The sequence below is a fragment of the Gavia stellata genome, chromosome 6, assembly GCF_030936135.1.
Source record: "Gavia stellata isolate bGavSte3 chromosome 6, bGavSte3.hap2, whole genome shotgun sequence".
NCBI lineage: Eukaryota > Metazoa > Chordata > Aves > Gaviiformes > Gaviidae > Gavia > Gavia stellata.
The window spans coordinates 60,315,828-60,336,930 of record NC_082599.1 but is presented as its reverse complement, the minus strand read 5'-3'; the positions used below and the strand labels follow the sequence as shown (position 1 = coordinate 60,336,930).

General features: G+C 38.2%; 1 protein-coding gene across 1 annotated transcript in view; it reads right to left on the bottom strand.

The window, feature by feature from the left end:
* CNTNAP2 (contactin associated protein 2) overlaps positions 1-21,103 on the bottom strand; it is a 1,162,694-nt gene that overhangs the window by 320,682 nt on the left and 820,909 nt on the right. The window lies entirely within an intron of this gene.

Genomic DNA, 21,103 nt, shown 5'->3' with positions numbered 1-21,103 from the left:
TTTGCAGATATATACTACTACATTTTGCACATGTGCAACTGATGGATCTACAAAGTCAAGACCATTTTTTTCAGTGAGCTATAGTTTCAGGTGCCCATTCAGACTACAGCTCTCAATCAGCTTCTGAAAATTAAGTCCCAAGTAACTCAATAGCATTGTGTATCATTCAACCAGAAGAAGTAGTTGTCATCCCAATCATTAACTCTAAAGTGCAACTTATAAATAGTATTTTAGAAATACATGCCTGATATAAATAGGGAAGTAAACTTCTACCAATACATTGTTCACGCACACACAGAGGCATTAACAGAAAGCATTATCACAAGATAATACTTTCAAAAAACTTAAGAGAATTCAGAAAAAGAGTAGTCATTTATATAGTATCCACATTACATTTAGATGGAGTATTTTATTCTACAGCTAATGCTTGTGCAAGATGAACTTCCTCCTTGGCAAGTTATTCCACCGTGCAATTTTTTCTATTATCTCAAACGAATTTGGTACTCGTCAAGGTCCCAGAATAAATATCGAATTTGACCCACGTGGACTGTTTTCAAGGGACACATTGCTCACTGAAAGACGTACCATCATCTGAAACTACTCCATGATTTCACCGAATGATCATAGGTGGTGAGAGCTGAGGCCAGAGTTTTGAGGAGTCACAGAGGGTTTGTGCTTTCAGGCATTTGTCTGGGTATGGGTTCAAGTACCCGCACCTGGCTCATCCTGGCCACATGCAAAGGAAGAACTCCTACATCTACGTGCGTGCAAGGAAAGGGCCACAGATTGGACAAGTAGCTCATCTGCTCTGGAAATCCAGTTATGACCAGAGACCTCTACTAGAAAATACGCTTGGATGAGTCAATCATGCTCTTTTTCTGATGCTGCTCATTAAAGCAGGGTCTGGATCCCGTCTGTCCTAACTCCAGATGTCCCTACCAACCGCCATAAAAGTCTCCCTCATCTCTGTGATGATTTCATACAAAATGTTATACACATTGGAGTATGTCTAAGAGGAGACTTTGACAAGGTCTCAGTCAGCCTTGACTTGAACTGGGGACTCTTAGTTGGACTTCTGTTTTCACAAGCCTTCCTAAACTATGAGGCAGTAGGATATTTAGTAAAAGAAAAGTCTTTATTCACCTTCTTTATTTACCTGTGCTTTGGGAACTGGCTTCTCTGCAACACCTCACAGGTAACAGTGCTATGAGCTTAGTGAGGACTTACACAGGAGACAAAACTGCCCCAATGGGTAGTTACACTTTTAATGTCAAATGGAACATGAAACATTAGGAAAAATTCTCTACACCGCCTCTTAAAAGTACCTTTCAGCAGTGTATAAACCTTGGGTCCCTTGAGGGACATGATGGACCCTGTACCTTTGGTGGATGCCTCAATTACTGTGCTATTAAATGAAAGAAGGACACTAGAACGACCCCCCTCCTTTTGTCAATCAATCTCTTTGATTTCCTTTATGCTATGAAGTTTCTTATTACACTAATCCGAAACTGAAGTGTATCATTCTACTTTTGAATGATATATTGTAAAGAAAAACAGGAAGAAGAAAACATTTCAGACAACCTAACCTAGTTTTTTCTTGCTATTTAGATTCAGCTGTCAAGGTAAAAAAAGTATTTTAAAAAATCAGCAAAATTCTAGATGGGACTAGTCATCAACCTCCATCACAGGTGTATAAGAAAGGCAGCGCTAGGATCATTTATCTCATGGAGAGAAATTTGTGATCCTAACTAGTATGTTGTCTACTAATTTTATTTAAATGTGCATAAATTACACTAATCTCTCACACGCCTAACAAAATGATATAGAAATCCCAATGAAAATTACAGAGATCCAATCATTTACACAGTAAGAAAATAATGCATTATTTGTTACAATGTACAGTATATTTTCTGTTTCACCCACTTCCACTTCGTGGATCAGAGCGGTTACACTCAGCATCTGCAGGGAGCATCCTGTCTGCCTGTTTGCTCTTTCTGCCTAAGTGCAGTTGTGGTGGTCAGCCCTGAGTGTCCTCCAGAAAATGTAAGATCTTCCTATGGCGTTTTTATCCCAGATCATCCTGTATATATCATCCTATAGCTTTGCTATAAAATTTTTTGAAGAGACTAGTACTATCACTAACAATGCCAGTATTCATAAGGTGAAAGGAAAGTAAGTGGGTGAGCACTAGTGTTGGAAGAACTTGAATCCGGTCATTCTGGTAGAAAAACTGCTCTCCTTGTTACGAATCTCTTGGTGTTAAAACACTCCCTCCCGGGTTTGTTCGCTACAACTTCTGAGTAGGAAAGAGCAACGTGAAGGCAAAATTATGTAATTACATTAGAGGCAATGGCTGATGTTGCGAATTGTGGTAGAAGCAAAAGAAATACAGGATTAACGGCAATTATAGTAATGACAGAAACAACAGCAGTCAACTCAGGTGAAGTAAGGCAACAAGAGCAGCAATAAGGGAAGAAGAAAAAATAACAATTATCTTATTAGTTTCTTCCCTTCTCACTAAACAGATGTTCACGAAGCAACCATTTAAACTCCGAGCATTTGAATCAGAGTCTCTTGTTAGTAATTGTTCCTGGATACTACTCAGCAGAAGCAGCCTACGCACAGAAGGAATTATGCAAACCTGAAGTCATTTGTTGGTAGTAGATGCCCTAGTTAGGAGCTGCGCTACTCATCATCATCAGTCATCTCTAGTTTTCCTTCTGCCTTATTTTAATACAGCTTCTCACTTCAATGTCACTACCATGGATGAGGTAAGTTTGGGCTATGAATCAAAAAGGCAAAATAAGCAGTATGTTTTATGTATGATGTGTTCAAGCATTCCATGCACTAAGCTGAAAATGCAACTGAAAAGTTAAAATTATATAAGTCAACATACTAAGTTGAAAATATATTAATGTTATATGTTGGAGAGGCAGTTCCACAGGAGTTCCATATATTCATTCACTGAAAAATTCACTATATTTTTTTCCTTTAACATCTGCATAATGCTTTAGGCGTTCCGCAGTTAATATCTGTTGTGTTTCACTGAACTCTCTGTCCACAACTATACCTTCTCCTCGGCTGAGACAGCCGCGAGTACTTGCTCTCTCCTTTTTGCCTCTGGTCAGGACAAATACACAAGGGTATAACCATCCCTGAGTATTCAAGGGATTCATACTTTAGGGATGAGAAAAATTAATTGGTGGGGTGCAAAAAGCAAGGAAAAGAAAAAGGACAAATTAAGTCAAGAAAAATTAAGGCAGAATATAATTACAATACTAATTAGAATAGTTTTCCAGTAGGAATGGATCATTTAAATATGAACAAAACACAATAATGAAAGACTCTACTGTTGGGACATCTCTTTTACTTGCCAGGCTGTGCTGTGAGAATAGAACTGATAACATCACCAGATTTTTTTTCCCCATCCATAATTCCAATTATTTTATTGTATTTTTTATGCTTTATTTGAAGAACGCGCTTTCATGATATTACCAATCTCCCTTTCAGCTTAAATCCCAGTACTACTGCTTTGGAAATTAGAAAGGGTGGTTGGGGTTTTTTTAATTTATCCTTGAGGGTGTCTCAAAAAATAACTAAAAGCTATGTAAGTTATTAGCTCATACATTAAACAGTTCCTAATTAATTTACTAGAAGATTTGTACACTTCTTAGTTTTAATGAGGTATTTCTTGGGCAACAACAGCAACTGATGTTGTAAGAACACCTGCTTGTACAAAGGATTTAGTCAAGGCTACTCTGAAGAACACTGATACCTTGCATTTTCACCCCCCCAAGAAATTAGTATATTGTAATACCATAAACTTAGAGTCTTCCGAGTGAAATCAATTAAAAATATTACATAAAGATATACTGATACTGTTTTCACAATCAATAGAGACCTGCAGTCTTTTCAAAGAAAGCAAGGAATAAAGTAACTGAAAAATTGAAATTCAGGTGTTTTCATAGAATTTTTGTCCCTTAGATTTTCTATTCTCACAAGCAATTGAACAGAGTAATTAGAGACTCCGTTTTTCAATATAACTTATTCAGGAAGAGAAGAATATGAAGTAGTACAGCATAACCACAACAAATCTGAACGGAAAAGCAGCAAAAACACCGATCCGAGAATCAACGTAATATTCAGTGAATGTCTGAATTCATGCAAACAGGAGAAAACTATCTGCCTCAAGATGGGCAGCAAACTCCCCTGAGCCCTCATCTAATTCCTATTTGAGTGTCCGATGCCTACAAACACAGTATTATTTGTTTATTTATTTACATATATATGCAAATTTGGCCAACACAGGGACACATTGCTTCAGCTGTATGTTTGTGTAACTACGCACTAGAAGCCAACGAGCTGGGAGGCAAGGAAGAGTCTTTTGCACAGTACTTGAAGCCTGACCGGGTCCCCCCTGTATCGCCTTCATGTTCCGCACACACCCCAGCAGTGGTCGAGGGATGAGCAGAACTGAGAGGGAAGGTCTGCTCCCTTCCACCGCTACCGCACGGTACCAGCTACTCATTTGCCTGAACGCCACACGCCAAAGTCACGCGACAGACTGCAATTATCACTTCCTCCTGGCTTAGTCTTTGCAACACCAGAGCTCATTAGCAAAAACAAGAATACTGAAAAACTGCATTGCTAAAATGGGTCCGTAGGATAATCATCCAATTCAATTTTTGAAACAAGACTGAAACAGAAGCAGCAAACTATCTTAATCCTTGAGATTGATAGAAATAAACCGATCCTAAACCAGAAAGCCTTTGGCGTAGTCTATTTTATCACGACATGGAAAAATAAATACTTTTGAAAATTTAATTTATAATTGTTTTAAGATAGTTTTACTTACCAAATTGCCTATATGGAAAAGGGAAATGCAACCTCTAATTATGACCACAGAAGAACTGAAATTCTACTGCACGGGTTTAATTAAAGTGGATGGTTCATCTGAAGAGATTTTTTTCAACATTCATAATGATGGCATTAGCAACTTATTAAATATGAAAATAAATTGAGAATATGATTTGTTTTGTAGGGTTATAGGGTTGACTAATCATTGCTAACAATTTCCTGACTAATGCTCTGCTGCAATCGTGGCCGTTGCACCACAAATATTCTTTAGCTATGTATCTGGTTTTGACCAAACGCTATCTCCTATTACTCAGTATCTGCCTAAATGCTACAATCAGACAAATCAGTCTTCTGTTGGAAAACACTTTCTTGGCAGGTAAAAACTACGGATTTCTCCTCCTCAATTAATAGCGGTTTGAAAAACCTCAGCACTTTATTTGTATTGAAATACACAATCATTTTGCACCTCTTAACAGTAGTTACGCATTGATTTCAAATTCTCGGATTCAAAGCCTGATGGGTTGACCTGGCCAGTCCCTAAGCACCCACATAGCACCTAACTCACCCCGCTGCAATGGACCAGGTGAGAGAATGGGAAGAGCAAGAGTGAGAAATCACGTGGTTCGAGATAAAGGTCAGCTTAGTAAGCGAAGGAAAGAGAAAGAAAAAGAAGAGTGCAAAGGCAATCACTCGTGATCCCCCTCAAGCAGACCGATGCCCAGCCACTCTCCAAGCAACTGCTAACTTGGGAGTCAAACCCCACTCTTTCTTCCTCTACCTCCAGTTCTTACGCAAGGTATGGAATACGCCTTTGGCCATTTCAGGTATACATGTCCATGTATATAAATACCTAAAGGGAGGGCATAAAGAAGAGAGAGCCAGGCTCCTTGCAGTGGTGCCCAGTGACAGGGCCAGAGGCCACGGGCACAAACTGTAACACAGGAGACAGCCTCTGAACATGAGGAAACACTGTTTTACTGTGAGGGTGACCGAGCACTGGCACAGCTTGCCTCGAGAGGTTGTGGAGTCTCCATCATCCCTGGAGACTTCCAAAAAAGCCATCTGGGAATCACCCTGGGCAATGGGTTCTAGGCGGCCGTACTTGATGGGGGGGTTGGACCAGATGACCTCCAGAGGTCCCTTCCAACCCTTCTGTGATTCTATGATTCCGTGAACGCTTACTTTTTCCCATCATGTCTTTGATATTTGGTTTCAATTCCTTAATTGATATTTTTATGAACGCATCTTAAAAAAATAATCCCCCAAACTCACAGTGCTTATGGAAAGGTATCAGATCATAAGATTTCATACCGCATCATATCTCTAAGCACTATCCTGTGTATCACAATTTTTTTGTACGGTATGCTTTTTTTCTTCTCCGAAGCAATGACAAATATCGTTCTGAAAATGTGTACTGATCTGAGGCGATGACATTGCGCACTGACCGTTGCCTCACTTAGTATGTACCTTGTCGTTTTCCCATAAATTACCTGAGGATGTGCTCTATGTTAATGCACACTTCAGCAGCAATCAACCATTTGCATGCACCCATACAACGAGCGCGGTACCAATGCTTTTGGCACTATCATTAACAAACTGCAACCTTTCCAATACAGGTTCTTGTTTACAGCTCACAGGATGGAGGAATTAGCCATGTGTAGATTCATTCCTGATGTAAATCTCTGTACTTAATGCTATTTAAAAAACATTTTCCAGTCAAAGTACGCTGACCTGTGGCTCTGGTCCAGCATCAAATTCAAACAACAAACTAGAACATTGCTATAAAATAAATTGGAAGGAAAATCTCCGTAACACAAATACTGAAATGCCAGTATATGTGACAGAATCATTTTGACTATCATACAGTTAATATTGTACTGACCAAATGGGAAAATATTATCTCCTCTTTATAGAAATATTTTGATAAAACCACTAAACGCCAGGGCAAGAAAAATAACAGGTTTCCTCTCATCCCTGTCATTACATATGTTAGGATATGAAAACAGTTCTGTCTCCAAACTTGAAAAATAAACTGAGAGCAAAATTTAGTCCCTGGTCCTTAAAAGCCAACCAAGCTCCCATTAGAGTTGATGAAAAGACAGTTAATTAACTGGCAAATAAACAAGATACGTACTTTGTTACTTAGTATAAAAAGCATAATGTTATCAAATGACAGCAACACTTCTGGGTGACCGCAGGATGAGGACGGCCGTGCTTGTTCTCTACGGGGAGCCATTTTCTTCTGAAATGTGGTATAATTCAATATGCCCTATGGACAGAAATATACTGTCTCAAAGTATAACTGTAGTCATTTCACCTGACAATTACCTTAATGAAAATAAATGCCAATAATTGCTAGATTCGTTAATAATTCTGATAAATTGTGTCCATCTTATTCAAGAATAAATACAAATCAAGCAGCAACTATGCGAATGCGCTAACTCGGCATGAGTCTGACCACTGTCAACGTAACACAACTTAGATCCAATCACTTTTGTGTCAAACTCAGCACACTGTTTAGACCACAAACAATGGAGGGGAAAAAAACCACAAAAATTGTAATTTATTGTTTTATATTTTGCGGTTATTAATTTATACTGACTAGCTGTAAAGCATGCAACATAACATAATTTGACCTGAAGAAGTCAACCTTTTAAAGCCAGATTTTTTTAAACATTTGTTCTGTTTTTCTTCACTTTTTTCCCCCCAACATTCAGCCAACCAAAACTAAATTGCTCACACAGGCCTATATCAGCTGTTGTTGTAGGAGACTAGCGGGTTGCCCAGGTGGTAGCCGCAGCTAAGGCAGCTGCGGAAGGTGCCAGCAATGATGATGATTATATTACATGCAGCATACACCCAGTAGGAAGTAGGCTGAGACTATCAATTCATCTTATCTTGATAGCTGAACAGCTACATGGTAAAAATAATTTTCAGGTACTGTTGTTTTGCGTGGGATCTGAAGTGGTTAGACTTGGATGAAGAACTCACTATTCCACTATTTTCAAAATTTCCTCTACATGCTAGTTTTCAATTAATAAAACCAATTGTACTACAAACATTCACACTTTTTTATCTTCTTCAGTCACAGACCTTGTATTAAATTGGTAAGCGCATTTAAATTAGAGTTAATACTTAAATGGATCCGCTGTCCTTGAATCCTCTGGGGGAGATGTAGGGAAGTCACTTCTTGGACTCTGCTTGCTTTTTAACCATTTTATTTGGATAATTTCATGTCAGAGAGTGAAAAGAGTACTGACCTCCAAGAGGATATGAAGAGATTTTTTAGTGCATCCCAAAGCAGAACTCAAGAGTTCATAGCTGCTTAAAGGGCTAGTGCAATTTCAAACCCACTTTAGATTAGGACGTATTTCTACAAGTGGTATGTGGTAGTGTGATGTTCTACGTCGATCAAAGCAAATGTGGGTTTACTGTACCCTAGAAGTCGTGTGGCATTTTCTACGAAGCTGTAAAGCCATTAGTTCTAAAATGCTACTGAACGAAAGCAACAGCAGCTCTTTTTTTCCCCCGCAGTCCAGGACATGCCCAGACACTCAAAGCCATTTTGTTCCTTTTTTGTCCTACCACTTGCTCTGCATTTTCAAAAGGCTTCAGTTTTAAAAGATAGCAAATCCCATTAAAATTAATCAAAACCTGAAAACTGCTTATGTGGCAAATTAAATTTTCATTATTTTACTGATTTCAAGGAAGTTACACTAGATGTGACCTTATTCAACTTAGAACTCTGAAGTACCGTCCAATTTTTCCAACTGCATAAAGCTATTCAACCATTTCTAATATTTCACATTTTTATTATTCTGTACCACCGCTATACTTTCTAGAATCCTTCCATATCACTCTTAACTTCCCCAAACCTAGCTAATATTAGCACATTAGTTTCAATTAAACCAACTCCAATTTGAGAACAAAGTAATGGAGCTCAACAATGATACCCTTCAGCATATCTTTGTTGGCTGCCATAAGCCTTTCAGCTACCATATACACAGAGTGATTTGGATTCTCCATCATCTCCTAAAAATTGCACTGTTACCCTCTTCCCAAGCAGCTTTCAAATTCCACAATCCCTCCATAGCACTGCTGATGTATCATTTCTTTATCTCCACCTGCTAAAGTCCGATCCTCTCTCACTGCCCCCACTATCCTTTAAACCCTCACCCATCTTCTTCCGAAGACTTTGAAAACAACGTGAAGGAGCGTGATGCAAAAAGAGAGAAGCAGCATCCCAAAACCAATTTCCATAGCTTGAAAAAATGATCAGTGGAAGCAATATGCCTTCTACATGTATTAATAAGAATTAGTCAGTTAGAAAGCAAGCGAGAGAGGAAGAAAGAAGTAATCACAAACATCAAAGAATGGGCTTAAAAGAAAATAAAGGAAAAAAGGCAGAAAATTAAAAAGCTAAAATTTAATGATATGAAAACCAATTGTTTTCCTTAGTATTGAAGTCATACACTAGGAAGTATATCTTTTTCCTTTGCGTTTTTTTCTTTACAAAGTTACTATTTAAATGCTCAACTACAGTTGAAAATTTACAGTGTATATTGTGAATATTTTGAATCCTTCTGACCTCCTGAAACACTTATTTTGGGAACAGATAACACTTAGAAATATTTCACCAAATTTTAGTACCAAATTATACATATATAAGGAAGCAGTAATATTCAGATCTGTTTGAAAATCCCAATGATAGCAGAACATATGAGTAAAACATAGTAGAAAAGGATGAGGGAAAAAACATGAAATAAATCTGTTAGGTTAAGTTCATTTATAGAAATCACGAGGTAAGACAACAGACAAAGCATTTCCCTTAAATGGCCTAGTTGTGTAAATATCTATATCCCAGCAAAGCTCAATAGTCAGAACCAAACAAGCATTTGCAGTGTCAATAATCCAGGGATTGTAATCTGTATTTCAATTTGACACCAGTTTTTTCTAGGTTGGGCTTTTTATTAGGGAGTCCTAACATTGCGTTTTAATTAAAACACAGTAACACTACAGAAACGACAACTTTATTCATTAACATAGGAGGAATGTGGGGAAGTTCCTGTGCAGAGTTTATTACAGAACCCTTCGTCATAGACTCAGGCCAAGTGTGGCCTGTCACTGCGGCCCTGCGCACACACACGTACAGGCTTAGGCACCCCTCCAGCCATCCCTGGTGATACCAGTTTTGATACATTTTTTCAGACTTTATTTCAGACATTATTTTTGTATAAGAAAATACACAACAGAACACAGCCTGACTTTTTCCAGAACGACAGTAATCCCCGTCATTACCATTTCTTAAATTCCTCTTTAAATAATAAATAATCCCTTTAAGTGGATTATTTAAAAGCCAGAGAGAGACAGAAAAGGTTGCTTGCTGCAACTCCCCTTCAAATTCATTCAAAAAACTTATTTCTTATTAATTACAGATTTTGCCCTTTGATACAGAACTAAGCAAGCTATTGCTTGCCGTCTTGGACAAATTATCATACCAGGAATACACTCGCAAGATGTTCTGTGACTTGCAAACATGCTACTCCTTTAGTTTGTAGGATCCCCAGTGATTTACCAAAAGCTTCTGCAAAGTAAAATATAGTCTTCTGACAAGAATTACGCCTTTGTCTCCATTCTAAGCCACTTGCATATGAAAGCAAGAATGAACTCAGCCATGTATGCTATTTTCTCTGTTACTCCTGTTGTGCAATGCAAGCATGTCTTTTGTGGCTTTAGAGGAGGCTTGCAGCACTCTTCAGCAGTGCTGAACGGGGCTAAGGGGTCCCGGCGTCACCCCCAAGTTCTGATCCCACGGCACGCATATCCCAGGAGCCCTGACTACAAGGGGAAGGTCCTGTCTGGAGTGCTTTGCCACTCTGGCCCTTCTCTAATCCCTATTAGAGACCCTTCTCACAATGACTGTGCCTCCCCGCCTGCCCATGTCCATCCATTTACCTTGGAAAGATATCCAGACTTCCAGGGAACAGGGTGGTCAGGTTATTCAGGGCACGTCCAGGCTGTATTTGGAGACCTGGGCTCTGAGGAGCAATGCAAATGTTCCTGCCTTGAGATGAACACTCAGTTTTACTCTCCCTTAGTTCCCAAACAGATCAAACCTAGTGCCATGTGCCCAGTGTTTGAGAAGTATTCATTTTGATTAAAACCAAAATATTTTATGAGTCAAAGCACACATTAAAATGAAAGAGCAGAAGAATGGGGAGATTTATGAACATGGAAAATGACAAATTGAAGATGTCACTATTTTTACCAACGAAATACAGAGGCATTAGGAATAAAAAAGCAACTAAAAAGATGCTCACCACCCTATTCCAGTGAAATGTCATTAATAATCAGTCTTAATACAGGAGACAGGACTTCAGTAAGGTCCATGTTGCTGCTATTAGACTTGCACTGCAATTAGTCTGAGAGAAATCTGAAAGAAAATCCTGAAGTAGAAGAAATTATTTTAAAATTTGTTTTGATTATGCTCAGCTTTTTTACTCAAGATATTGCCAGCAAGAAAGCATTGCTTTCAGTCGTTGACAAAGAAGAGGACTTATTCTATTATCATTCCTCAGTCATGACTCTTTAGGTTATGAGCAAGACTTACAAAGTTTGGGAGCGAGAGAAAAATAATCTTTTAATAGGTTGAATTGACAGGAATTAGTTTTGTGTATTTGCTCTTAAAATATAGATGGACTGTGAATTCCTGATGAAAAGGCATATAATAAAAGGATTACCAAAGTTAGCATGACATTCAAAAAGACAATTGCACCTTTTTCTCTTTCTCTAAGCATTAGTTCATATAGTTCCACCATTTTGAATAAAAATAAATCTTGACAACAGTACTAATATAAACATTGGAATTGCTTATTATTTTTCTTGTGTTCACCGGAATCCATATATAACACAAAACACTAATAGTCAGCCCGTGGAGGACGCCAAGTGATTTGACATAATGGGTAACTGGATTATCTTTCTTTTGCCCAGGTGTTACTGTACAATACGAAATCTGCACCTGAGTCCAACGAAAACTAGACGTTGACATTGGGATGTTGCATGCAAACATGGATCAATCACCTATGCACTTCTCATTGAAGTATATGTGAATATTCAGTTGCTCTACTTTAATAATGAGCCAGGTGGATGTTGGAAGAAGTTGTGCAGGTAAAACCCTAACTTGATCAGAGGAAAGACCTAATTTGGCCTTTGGCAGCCTTCCACCATTTCCACTCATTACCCTTCTTTGATATTTCTGTGTTCACAAAGTCTTGCTGGTGTTACAGATTTCTTGTACTTGAACATGACTGTGAACAACAGAGTTGGCCATCAGGCCACACATCAAGGTGCAGTACTAATCAGAGCAAGAGTCAAGATATTTTTGGTTCAGTGAGATTAAGCCTGCTCTCTGCTTAGCATGGTAAATGCTGATCTGCATCGATCATTATGTTGGGGCCAGCGATCCCCTCAATTCCTCAGGACTGCTACATTCAAATACACTTTGCACAGAAACCTTCAAACAAACGAACCCAAAAACCCCAATCCCAACAAAACAAAACTCTCATCACTTCAAACTCCCTAACATCTGGAGATTTTGTTAAGATATTTTTACATCTGTGGGTGAAAAATGGCAGAATGATGCCGAGTATCATCACAGAGGAATTATCTTGTATATCTGACAATTTTTTTGGTCTGCTTGCAATTTCAGATTTTCCAGAAAAGAAATTGGTTCTGTACTTCTTCCAAACATTCTTGCTACCTCACATAGTGCTTTGCAAAAAAATGGTGAAAACACAGTCCATGCCATAGGGAACAGACAATGAAAAAGAAAAGAAGCTTTGATTTGCTACTTTTGTGTCATTCAAGAGTAACACCACTGTAAATACGATTAAGATTTTGCAAAAGCGTATATGAAATCAGAATATGTTACAAGTATCAGAAGTAGAGAGACAATAAAACATCAAAGAGCAATGAGTAAAGGGGAAAGAAAAAAGTAAAAAGAACTTTTGCGATGGACTACTGTTAGCAGAAAGCACAAGTACTGGTTCTTTAGGTGATGGGAGAAAAGATTCTGCTCAATAGTATAGCATGTTCCAAAATACAAATATTTTTGTGGACACAATTTAAACTTGATCCTATGGATTCATTACAGCTATTCATTTGTGCAAATGCTTTGGTAGACATGTCATTTTAAAAACAGCTTGACAGATATTAAATACATCTTGAATTTCTGAGTTAGTAAGATCTATCCTATAAGTCACATGTATCTAACGGCCTATCTGCAGATTAAACAAAGCAGCATCATTGCTGTTGTGGCAATGCACAGGATCTTAACAAGCTGCAGGTGAAACCCCACGACTAGTTGCGGAGCATATGTTTGCTTTACATGTTGACTACTAAAACATCCCCAGCTATTTCCACCAAGCAGTATTGGAGTAGGCTTCCGATAGAAACCGGTATAATGGGTCATTTCTAGCGTAACTGAGCTAATAGCATGTACTAACCAGCTGCCGCTTTCTGAAACTCATTACAGTTTAGCAGCTAAGTTGGTAACTGATGCCAAATCTTTAGCTGCTGCTTCCGAAATGCTGGACTGCATTTCACGCTTCTGCATTTTGTCAGCAGCTCTATCTTCATCGTTGCACTGGCTAACAAACACCCAGATTCAAAGTTTAATTTCCACCAGCAGATATGTTAAGCATATTTCTTTTTTTTAAATCTGCCGTTCCATTTTTCCAGAAAACATGGTTACTGATTTTTTTATTCCTATTAATGAAGTGAAATATCTTTCCCACTCCTTATTCCAAGAACCTAAGGAAGTGATCATGAATCATTTCTGCTGGCAACACAAATTCCTTGAAAATAGAAGTTACTGTCCATATGCCAGTAGAATTTGTCTACCTTACAAAAAAATCAGAGATTAATGAAGTTTTTTCATATTCTCACTTTGAGCAAATCTCACATAACAAAATATTTCAGAAGATACATTGAATAAGGGTCTTGTTGAAGTAATCATTCTAAGAAGAAGTGATCATTATCTGGAAGCCATCTCCTTCTATATAAATTCCTAGATGTATATAGATTTCCAGAAGGAAATCTACAGGTACATATGGCTTATGCCACAAGCACATGAAGGCACAAAAGTTTAAGGGGACAATGCACTCTCCCCCCCCGAGACTATAATGGCAATGACGTTACATGAACCTGATTTTAAAAGAGGTTGTATTTTTTGCATACTCCCTTTAAACTTCAGTAAAACTCTGTCCTCATAGACATTCAGGCAATGCTGGCTGGTCTAAGCAACACTGTTTTAATGTTAGCAAATGTATGCTGGCAGAGTATGAAATCATTGAAGGGGATTCATGGAAAGAATGGGTCATATTATAAAGAAAATGTGGAAAAGTAGGAAAAAAGTATGCAGAATTATTCACGAGGTAAAAAGGGGAAACTTTTCCAGGCACTCCGTTTCAGAGACAATTCCGAAAAAACATTTTAATAGACTGATTTGATAAATAACATCAAACATACGTACGTAAAAAATGCAGTAAAAAACCATACTCAAACATATTCCTGGAATAAGATGTGTTTCGGGCTGTTCTTACTTTCAATGGCCACACATATGTTAGTAATCACACCATACCCATTCTCAAGTTCATATGCATTCTGCTGTGTTCCAGAAGTTTATCTGATGGACTCGCTATGAAAAACATGTATGATATATGGATGGGATCTGGTAACATCACTAACAACAAAAAGTAGTTCTTACAAAGCAGTTCCAGCACTTCCAAACTCCAACATTAACTAAACTCTGTTTAAAGAGGCTCCTGAGAAGCAGAAAAGGTTTTCTGAATGTAAAACCCAATACAGAAGAGACAGTTCAACATCCCAGGCTGTCAGCTGGGAAAGCTCAGGTTAGAATTTAGGAAAACCTAACTATAACCTTCAGACAATGGGTAGAAGTCACAGCCTCAAGAAATGAGACAGTATCATCTCATTCGTGAAAAGGGTTTCAACAATAGTTGAACCCTTGTCTTCTGATAAGGCAACGCAGGGCAATGAAGAAAAGGCCAAGAGAAGTCCGTAAGACAGGAGGGAATAGAGCTCTGTCTTACGATCCTTTTGTTTTATGCACTGGAAAGTACCATCTTCTCTTAATTGTATGTTTAACTTGATTCTTCATACAGTTGTTTATGGCACACATTGATCTCAGGAATAGGAATGAAAAAAGAAACACTGGATATTTTTACTGCATATTTGAATAAGAAAAAATACTCAGAGTAATGCGAGTGCGTTTAGGATATGGGTGAAAGAGAAATTCTTGTCGAGACACGCAATGATATGCCATCTAGAGCCATTTTGTCCGAGAAATTAATAAACTGATCTGTTTCGGTCATTCATCAAGAAAGATGACTTTTCCCCAGAACAACCTGGGTTCATGAAGAAGCAATGTCTGTGACTGTTTCTGTGGAAAAAAAACCCCATGAATGGTTTTGAACAGTTTTTATGAAACAGGATTCAGTACAAACAGTGGAGTAATTATTGCCTTCCTCTATCTTTCTTTTAAGAAATAAAAGATAGTGAATTTTTTCCCGTAATAGGCAGAGCACATTTACAGAGAGACCGGGTATGAGAAACAACAGGTTTGGAACATAACTGCAAAGTTAAAACTCAAATGCACCATTTTTTCTTAAAAAGACATAGCAAAGAAACTAGGGCTCACAGCACTGCAGTTACACTTTCCATAGAGGATTTGGAATATTCACAAAGCTCTTATCAGCTACTATTATTTCTAACAAACACCAAAGCAACACGTAGCCTTTTTCACTTAGCAATAACCGGATTAGGTCTAATTCCTACACAACAGCAAAGATAACTTGGAAAATTAGCAAAAATAGTTCACCAGCTAAAAGTACGATGAAGATAAAGTGAAACTAAGAGACTCAGTGATCACAGTATCAAAAAACCTCAAACCTCAAAGGAATTGCTAAGAGACAAGCAAAGGTGCAGAGTGAAACAAAGACGTGAGAGAAGGGTGTATTAATAATGGACTGGAAAAAATGACCTCTTAACTAACCGTTTACCTACCTAACATTTACCTAGGAGGACTGATACGTATTTCATAAGAAACATTTAACCAATGAATTGTCTGCTTCCATTCTATAGCAACATGACAACAACTAAGGAAAAAAGACATCTCCAAAAGCTGTTGGTTTCCACTTCTAGGACATGAGCATGTTGATCTGAGCGGAGCAAGGACATCATTACTGCTACCTTTGTGCTTGAAAAATCACTGGAAGTTGAAATCAGCTTTTCTAGAACACTGACAGAGAAGAAGGGGTCAATCAATAAATTTCTTAAGGCTGGACAAGGCACATTGAAGCTTATGGGCATGTTTTCTGAAAGAACATTGAGAATTGAATGCTGAAGCCTGAGCACGTTTTGGAGCAGCTTCTGTTCACGGCTGTAGGACTGCAGAAATCCCATTCCTCTCTCAGACTCTTTTTGAAAACCTCTTATTAAACAGCAATTATATCTGCAACTAGCATTCTAGATCGGTTAATGTCTAGTGACATAGAAGTTTATATATAAATTTCTGATTCGGATGGCTACTTAGGAAAAAACCATATTGCAATTGTTAACTTTGTTTTTATCTCAGTCTACCCCTAGGTCTTATTTACTACTGGTATTGCAAATGCTTTATTGTAACTAAAAGAACCAAACAGCAAATTAAGTTTTCTATTTCACCTGTTAAACTCCTGCATTCATGACGCTGCTGTCTCATTTCCTCCAAAGACAAACAGGCATGAAACAGTAATTCATGTACTGCAGTAGCTCTGCTTTATGCTTTTCATATGCTGCCTGCAGGGACAGCGAATAGGAATCAAAATTGGAACGCAACACCAACAGATCTTGTTCTGTTGTCTGTATCTATGCTTTTAGCTCCCACACTCTGATGATTTGTTACAGCTCTGGGAAATGACAGCCTCACAGACACTGCGAACCCAGCGGCCCTCCTCCCCTCAGGGTCTCATCCCCAGGGGGAAGGGAAGCATGGCAGAAGCAGCCTGCTGTTCCCTCCCATTTCGGAGGCTGAGATCAGTGGCCCTTGGAGAATTTCATACCAAGGAAGCCTCAAGCAGGTGTTACTAGGAAGTCTAATGACAACACTGCATGAAAATATATAATTTTATTACCGAACATTCTGCATTCTGTTAGAATATCGTATCCCTGTCCTCCATACCACTTTGTTTCTTCGGGCAAAGAAGGGAAGCTTCTTCCAATAAAAGCAAAGAGATTCTATATCCTGTGTTGCCTCTTTCCCTCTTGTTGACCAGTGGGCACAAAGGAACTTTCTCCTCTCTCCAAGCTGCTGTCTGCAAATGAGGGAAATGTCCTATCACCTCCCATAACAAGTAGAAAGCATATGGTCATCGAGAACTCGGAAAACGGCTAGCTTTCTGCATGTCCTCAGTACTAAACATATCATTAGCTTCTCAAAATGGAAGTTTCCAAGGCAACCAGAAGAAAAGAGGATATGAGAAATATAAAAAAACGAAACAAAATGAGAAATCTGGTGTGTTTCGGTTCTTTTTTCAAATTTACATATACATGTACACTGTTACTAAGTCGCAATTATTATCCACGGGCTTATAATTTCATTCATTTATTAACAGTAGCAGTTACTTGGATTGCCAAGATCAAGCCTCTATCATGCTAATTGCATATTCACAAAGGAATTCCTGCTCTAAAAAATGTATTATCTAAATAGACAATATAGACAATAAGAAGCGTCAGCCTCGTGTTGACCAAACTGGAAAAAAAAAAACCACAAACCAAAAACCAAACTAAATAGTTAAATTCGTAGAGGAAATCGGTATCAGAGTCAGGAACTGAACACAACCCCTCAGTACGTAGTTAATTGACATAAAGACTGTGAGACAACTGCATCCACTGCGGCTCCCTGCTTGAAATGGCTTCCCTGTCAATCTACAGCGCACCTATAGTTTTATTGTTTAGTGGGATAACATGGTGTATTTTCAGCAGAGGTGTCTGGTGTTGTGCTTCCTCAGGGAAGTCACCAAGCTATCTTGACTAGCTTTATTTTTCTGATGATCTTTTGTTGAGGCTTTGAAACAGACCCCTAGGTCTGAACATAATTTAAAACATATTGGGCTGCAAGTTCAAAACAAACAAAAACAAACCAACCCAAAAAGTAAGGAAGGAAAATTGCATTTCCAGGTAGTCTTTGCTTACTACTAGACAAGGACTCTTCATCCAGCTGTGAGCAGAAAATTGGACCAGATGACCTTCTATAGTCCCTTCGAACCTGAATTATCCCACAGTCTGATGAGATTCCTGTTTTCACGTATGTTTTCAGAAGTCACTTATGATTTAATTTACATGGAACATCTTATTACTGGCTTCCCTCAGACTTAGTGGAAAGGCAATGGCACTGTGACCTGTAAAATCACTCCCAATCCCTATTGTTGGCAATGATTTTAATCAGTTCTCTGGGACGTATGTGTTCTTTTGCTTGGATGAAAGCCCATGATTAAGCAAAAAAAGACATTGACCTGGAAGAATCAAGACTCAAAGTCTAAAACTCCGAAGAATGAGAATCCTTAGTTTTACAGACTGCTTTTCATGTGTCGCTCTCAAAGCCCACGACAATGAATACTCTTTGACCACTGTGCCAGCAGCCAAAAAACCCCCACAACAAAACAGGTTTATTAATAAGAAGGCTTTCCTCAAACACAGCATTTTGATGCAGTTTCCACTGCATTTAAAAAAAACAACCCTATTTAAGCTATTATTAGCAGCAGAACATATATTAATGAAGTTGTATATATTTCTACCTTGTCAGGAAATGCATAATTAAAAGCAGCAAAAGCTATAATTCACTGACAACTAGTTAATTACTTGCCATTAATAGATCAATAAATGGCTTCGATTCTGATTTGTTTAAATATGTTAACTGAGCAATTTCTCCCTGAGAAGGAATCATGTTGTGAAGTGATGTGATACCCAAGAGGCAAAAAGGGGAAAAAGTCGAGTTGCTGCACTGTCTTCTCCGTTTTCTCTTTGATGCATTTCAAACCAGAAGGACTATTCTATTCAAAGTGGTTACTTAAACATCTGAAAGGTGTAAAGGAAAAGTTCTGACCTAGAAAAGCAGCTGTGGTCAAGACCACAAATACTATTCCAATCCCATGAGGTCTATAGAGGTTTTACCACCGGCTTCAATACAATCAGGATTCCACTTCCTGAGAAATACAAAAATGTCAGTATTTTTTTTCATTTCTTTGTGTGGGCACCACGCTGCCATGATTTATATCGACAGCTCTGTGACGGAAGAAGCCACATGAGTACTTGGAGCTGTGCTGTGAGATGGATAGGGTGTCATAATATATTTAGCAAACAAGGCAATCCTCCCCCCAAAAAAGAAAAAGAAACAGAGAAATGTATGAAAAATTAGTTCCTTAGCTTTGAAGCCACAGACTGAAGCCAAGAACACATAGCTGAGAAAGACACCGTAGTGGCCTCTTCCCCACTCACGCACAAATCACTGCTGTGCTATGAGTACAAACCGTTAGAGATGTTATGCAAACATTGCAGTGGGTTTTTTTGTTCCTGTCTAGGTTAAAATGATCTGCCCTTGTTGTTTCTTCTTCTCACTTAAAGGAAAAAAATCCCACCTCAGAGAATCTCCCTGGAAACTCACTTTCCAGACCAAAAAACTGGCTTATAAAGAGTTTCTAAAAGAATTTATCTTTCCATGTAAAAGGTGAAAACATGAAGAAAAAGGTATCTGCAAAATACACCCAAAGATTTCTAAAAAGCTTAAAAATGCACATGTCTGGAATTGATTATTCCTTAAAGAAATTTTTAGTAAGTTACTATTTTGCGTGCTGCTTAATTGTTCTTTTAAATCTAGAAGCTATGCCAATCATCTGCAACTACAGCATATATTTCTTTTATTATAATTATACACTGACAAGTGCAATTTGGTCCTGAAATAATAGTCTTATATTTTTAAAGAAGGAGAATCTAACACCGTACTCTGTGTAAATTGTAAGTTTTCTATGCACGTTATCTCCAGCTCCGTTCCTAAGTAAATTAGTTTTCTAAATACCTGCCCAAAGATATATCCATATACAACCTTTCTGAAGCACATGCAAGCAGGGAGCTTGTATCCGTCAGCGGAATCTAATCACAATACTTCTAGTTATGAACATGATTCAGGATCCTACATATTAAGGCCCAAGAAAGAAGAAATCATTTTCCACTTTGCAGAGTCTTTGTGCTATGCTAAATTAAGTAAAATAATAGCAACAGAGACAAACCATGCATTAGAAGTAGTTCAAAAACAGCAGGGAGGAGAGGAGTAACAAGCATTACAGTATCTATTAACTAACGGAATGCTTACGGAAACAGGGATAAGATGCACATGCATGCCAAATGAATCCTTATCTATAGCACCATAAGAAAATATACCAAAATAAATTAATGAGAGGAAGCAGCTTAAAGTATAACACTGTAAGCATCCAGCCATTAGTTTCATCCGAAATGCATTTTAATTGCTCCTATCACAATGAACTCATTTCACAATCTCAAAAATGTGTTATATGTTTCCACTTCTAACCAGGTCTTCGTTAAGTACCATTAAAGATTTATTTAACAATTAGAGGATAGATACAGTACTAGGTGCATATGAAAAGAGTTTCTAAAACGGAATGCCTTCTTTACGTGCTGTTTTACTGACGGTGGAACAACTAAGACTTTTGTCTTTATCAGTTGCAAGTAAGACTTGTTGAGGAGGCACATACAAGAAGCAGAACTAGGACTGCTCTCTTCCAGTAAAGTTACACAGCAAAGGGAGAAACTTATAATGAATCTACCCGTAGGTAATAGCGTGTCATATTTCTCACACAACCACGTTCCTGACCATGCCAGTCTCTACAATGTGTCTGGCACCCGATCACCCACAAATACTCTGTGTTTCAGAAACCGTTTCAGAGATATTAGTGGGAAAATTCCAACCCTCATTCAGCCGGTGCCCTTGCTGACTGTAGCATATGAAAACTGACAACCAGAAAAACAGGATAAAGTTCAAAGCAATTCTTCAATGCCTCTATTGATTCAACTTTCAAAGTTTCCCTGTTTACCAAAAGCCTCCTGCTTTAAGGAGCAACAGACCTGAGAGAACACACAGATTTGTTGTGCAACAAGATTAATTTTAGCAGAA